Source organism: Sciurus carolinensis, chromosome X, assembly GCF_902686445.1.
Source record: "Sciurus carolinensis chromosome X, mSciCar1.2, whole genome shotgun sequence".
Taxonomy (NCBI): Eukaryota; Metazoa; Chordata; class Mammalia; order Rodentia; family Sciuridae; genus Sciurus; species Sciurus carolinensis.
The window spans coordinates 22,665,095-22,670,506 of NC_062232.1; the positions used below are offsets into that span (position 1 = coordinate 22,665,095).

General features: G+C 36.6%; 1 non-coding gene across 1 annotated transcript; it reads left to right on the plus strand.

The window, feature by feature from the left end:
* Positions 1–3,363: 3,363 nt before the first annotated feature.
* On the plus strand, positions 3,364–3,442 carry Trnat-ggu (transfer RNA threonine (anticodon GGU)). Its single transcript has one exon. It is a non-coding gene; the product is annotated as a tRNA-Thr (tRNA).
* The last annotated feature ends 1,970 nt before the right edge of the window (positions 3,443–5,412 follow it).

Here is a 5,412-nt window from a genome sequence, read left to right on the forward strand (position 1 = left end):
GAACATCATGGTGGAAGGGTATGGTAGAGGAAAGCAGCTGGGAATGTGTCACCAGGAAAGAGAGAGAAAGATATTGAGAGAGAGAGAGAGAGAGAGAGAGAGAGAGAGAGAGAGAGAGAGAGAGCGCGCACTCTCCTCACCAAGACCAAATATAGCCCAAAGGCATGCCCCCAATGAACACCTCCTCCATCCTCACCCTACCTGCCTATGGTTTACCACCCAGTTATTCCCTGTCAGGGGATTAATGCACTGATTAGGTTAAGGTTCTCATAACCCAATTATTTTACCTCTAAACTTTCTTGTATTTTCTCACACATGAGCTTCTGGGGCACACCACATATCTCAACCATAATACTGACTTTCCAAAGAGCAAAGAGAAAGAGAATAGGTCTTCACCTCTTATTTGTTTCCAGTTTTAAGTGACATATCACTTCTGTGTATATTCCATTGTCTGCAGTTCAGCTGGTGCCCATGCCTACCTGCAAGGATACTGAGAAATACAGCCTTTACTTGTATAGAAAGGAGAAAACAATAAGTCTCTATCTCAACATTCCACTGAAATGCAAGTACCAAAAGTGCAGGGATTTTTTTTTTTTCTTTTTTTACTTTGGCTTTTTGAAGAATCTCAAGCACCTTTGACATCACCTAATATATAGTAGGTGCTCAAGAAAGACAAGTTCATGTATAATGGATATGTCTTTATTGTGAAAATATTTATCTATTTCAGTCCTCCATGCTAAGCAGTGAGGAGATACTAAAGGCATGTGCACTAAATTCAAGATCAAGGTAGAGCTACACACTCTCACATTTTATACGTAACTCTATGAGAGATGCCAATATAGTTAAATTAGAAAAACAAAGGTTGAGGTAAAATTATCACCATTTGCAGATGATATGATATTACATATGGAAAGCCCAAGAGAAACCATTTGAAAAATAGTAAAAATAATAGGAGAATTCAGTAAGATTTTATTTGTGTGTTGGGAAAAAAGACAAACCTTTCTAATTGACAAATAATAACTGGATATATTTATAGGGTACAATGTGATATTTTTATGTAAGAAAAATCTGATATAATATACATAAAATGGATATACAAACTGTAAAAAGGAAAAGCAATGTGGAAGAACTAGCTTTACCAGATACATACAAAAAGACAGTAATTTGAATTATGTAATATTGCCATAGGAATAAAAAGACTGGAATAGGAATTTTAGAGATAGATACCACATATACAGAACTTCAGATTCTGAAAAGAGTGGCATTATACACTGACGATAAGAAAAATAAAATAAAGAATTCTGTTTGAAAAACTAGGTAGCACTCTGGAGGAAAAATAAAGTTGCATCCAGTTTATACCTCACATAAGGTTCAATTACAAACAGATCAAAATTTAAATATGTGAAATAAGAGAGCATAAAAGTACCAGAAGGAGGCATAGAATAATCATTCATTGAAGGAAAATGGAAAGATTTTCTACCTATAAGACAACATGTACAAATGAGGAATATATTTTAACAATACTTCTGCCTCAGAAACAAACAAAAATCAATGAATTAATAAAAATGCTAGAAAACATTTACATTTTATATCTCAAAGTATATTAGTTTGCCAGGGCTTCCACAACCAAATACCACAATCTTTTTGTTTTTGACAGTTCTAGAGGCTAGAAATCCACACGATCAAAGTGCCAGCGTCTCTCTCTTTGACTTGCAGATGGCTGCTTTCTCACCGTGTCTTCACTGTTCACACTTGGGTCTGTGTGTTGTTCGTATTCTAATTTCTTCTTACAAGGAGACCAATTATATAGGATTGGGGACCACTCATAGGTCCTCATTTTACCTTAAATATCTCTTTAAATGCTTCTGAGCTACTAGCAGTTAGGACTTCAACATACGAATTGTGGTAGAGGGGACACAATATAACTCATGACACAGAGAAAGGATTAAACTTGTCAAAATATAAAAAACCCTCCCAGGATTTCACAGAGTATCCTCTTTTCCCCCCCTTTGTATGATCTAAGGTAATCATTACCAAACTATGACCTTTGGCCTGGGGACTGGTTTTGTAAATAACATTTGATTGGAACACAGTCACACCCCTTGTTCAGTTATTGTCTATAATTGAGTAGTTAAGGTAGAAAGATTATGGCCCCTGATGCTTAAAGTATATACTATCTAGCCTTCTACCGAAGATGTTTGCAAGCTGGATTTGTGTACAGCCAGATGGGAGGTAAGGGAATGTGTAGGTCCACATGGGAATAAATGCTAAAGAAATCAGCCAGGTTACATCATGTCCCAGTATTCCTGGGACCCTGACAGCTTACACTTGATATTGCAGTATATTTACTAATAATGTCCACTCTTTTACTCTCAAATGTTCCCTAGACTCTCAAATGTTGTGGTCACTGTTGTTATACCACATTTTCTTTATCCATTCATCTGATGATGGATACCTAGGCTGGTTCCATAGTTTGGCTATTGTGATTTGTGCTGCTATAAACATGGGTATGTATATATCACTGTAGCATGATGGCTTTCATTCTTCAGGATAAATACTGAAGAGTAGTATAGCTGGGTCATATGGTGGTTACATGCCTAGCCTTTTGAGGAACCTCCATACTGATTTCCATAGTGGTTGTACTAATGTATAGTCCCACCAACAGTTTAAAAGTGTATTTTTTTCTCCACATCACCTCCAGCATTTATTATTGTTTGTATTTTTGATGGCTCCAATTCTGACTGGAGTGAGATGAAATCTCAATGTAGTTTTGATTTGCATTTCCCTAATTTCTAATGATGTTAAACATTTTTTCATATGTTTGTTAGCCATTTGTATTTCTTCTTTTGAAAAGTGTCTGTTTTTATTTGCCCATTTATTATTTTGGTTTTTTATTGGGTTTCTTTTTGGTATTAAGTTTTTTGAGTTATTTATATATTCTGGATATTAATCTCTAAGAAGAGTAGCTAGCAAAGATTTTCTCCCATTCTGGTGGTTCTATTTCACATTCTTAATTGTTTCCTTTACTGTGCAGAAGCTTTTTAATTTGATGCCATCTCATTTATTAATGCTTGACATTATATTCTGAGCTTTAGAGATCCTAATGAGAAAGTTGTTGCCTGTGCCCATATGTTCAAGTGTTGGCCCTATGTTTTCTTCTAGAAGTTGCATTGTTTTGGGTTTAATTCCTAGGTCTTTGATCCATTTGGATTTGATTTTTGCACAGGGAGAGGGATAATGGTCTAGTCTCATTCTTCTACATATGGATAATGAGTTTTTCCAGCACCATTTGGTAAAAAAGGCTGTCTTTTCTCCAATGTGTGTTTTTGGTACCTTTGTCAAAGTTCAGATGACTGTGGGGCTGGGGAGATAGCTCAGTTGGTAGAGTGCTTGCCTGGTAAGCACAAGGCCCTGGGTTCAATCCCCAGCAAACCCCCCCCCAAAAAAAATCAGATGACTGTATATCTAAGTGGGTTCATCTCTGTGTCTTCTATTCTGTACCATTGGTGTACATGCCAGCACCATGTAGGTTTTCAATTTTTATTTTTTTAAATTTTGAGACAGGTTCTAAGTTGTTTAGGGCCTTGCTAAATTACTGAGACTGGCCTTGAACTTGCAATCCTCCTGCCTCAGCCTCCTGAGTCACTAGGATTACAGCTGTGCACCACAACAACCAGCACCATGCAGTTTTTGTTGCTATACCTCTTTCGTAGAAATTAAATTTAGGTATTGTGATGACTGCAACATTGCTTTTTTACCTTAGAATTGCTTTGGCTATTCTGGGTCTCTTATTCTTCCAAACAAATCTTAGGACCATTTTTTTCCAGTTCTGTGAAATATGTCATTTGGTATTTTGATGGAGATTGCATTGAATCTTTTGGTAGTATGACCATTTTAACAATATAAATTCTTCCTATTAATGAACACGGGAGGTCTTTCCATTGTTTGTGTCTTCTTCAATTTCATTCTGCAACGTTCCATAGTTTTCATTGCAGAGGTCTTCCACCAGGTTTTTTGTTTTGTTTTGTTTTGTTTTTCCTGAGGTTATTGAGAATGGAATTGTTTTCCTGATTTCTTCCTCAGCAGATTCATTATTGGTATATAAGAAAGCTATTCATTTTTTATGTTGATTTTGTAATACACTACTTTGCTGAATGTGTTTGTTAACTCTTGAAGTCTTAAAAACATACTAGATATTTTTGCCAGAGATAAGAAGTGTCTACATTCTATCAGATTTTCAAAATAAATTATTTCATGTCACTTTCTTCTGTGTTCTTGCTATTACATGTTTTAGTCAGCTTTTTCACCACTGTGATCAAAAGACCTGACAAGAACAATTTTAGAGGAGGAAGTTTTTTGGCACTTACAGTTTCAGAAGTCAGTGTAGAGAAAGCCATCTTTGTTGCTCTGAATCAAAACAGGGCAGAAGGATGTGGTGGAGGAAAGCAGCGCAGGTCATGGCAATTGAGAAGCAGAGAGAGACCAGTCTCCTCTCACCAGGGACAAAATATGTACACCAGAGGCACCTACCTCTCCTAGTCACACCCTACGTGCCTACAGCTACCATCCAATTAATCCATTCAAGTAAATTAATAGACTGTTGAGGTTAAGTCCTTCATAACCTAATCATTTTAACTTTAAGCTTTCTTTTTTTTTTTTTTTTGTGGTGCTGGGGATTGAACTCAGGGCCTTGTGCTTGCAAGGCAAATACTCTACCAACTGAGCTATCTCCCCAGCCTGCTCAACTCTAAACTTTCTTGCATTGTCTCACACATGAGCTTTTGGGAGACACCTCACATCTGAACCATTACATTATATGTGTTTTTTAGTGAAATTTCCATGAACCTCTGAGTAATATGTGAATTCCAAAGTCTGTTAAAAATGGAAGAATTATGTCAATCCTTTCTTCTCTGAGTCATCACTTTCAGGTGGTATAATACAACTAAAGCAAAGTATTTGAAGGAGTTCAGAAAATGTTGCCTCAAAATATGCTGGTCTGCTATATTGATTATTCTGAGCTGAAGACATTTGAGAAACAGCAGATGCTGTAAGGGCTCGCTGACTTCCCCCTTTCTACCTAAAATCAGGTCAATAAATTTTCCATAAAAAAAGATGGGACAGCACACTTGGCCAAATAGAGCCCTAGGAGATGATTGCTCAGGGGTTCACCTCTGTATCAGGAAGGTAACATTCTTAGGAAAACGGAGACTGGGAGAATGAAATGAAACTGTACAAACAAACCTACTAAAATCTCTTCTTTCATTAGTTTCCTTCATGTTCTTCCCAGTCAATTATTCGCAATTTACCACCCCTAGGCCACCCTCCTTTGTCTTGTCACTTCCCCCAAATTATCATTTTTTTGTTTAAAAAATATATAAACTTTCAGTTTTAACTGCTTCTTTGGTTCTTCCT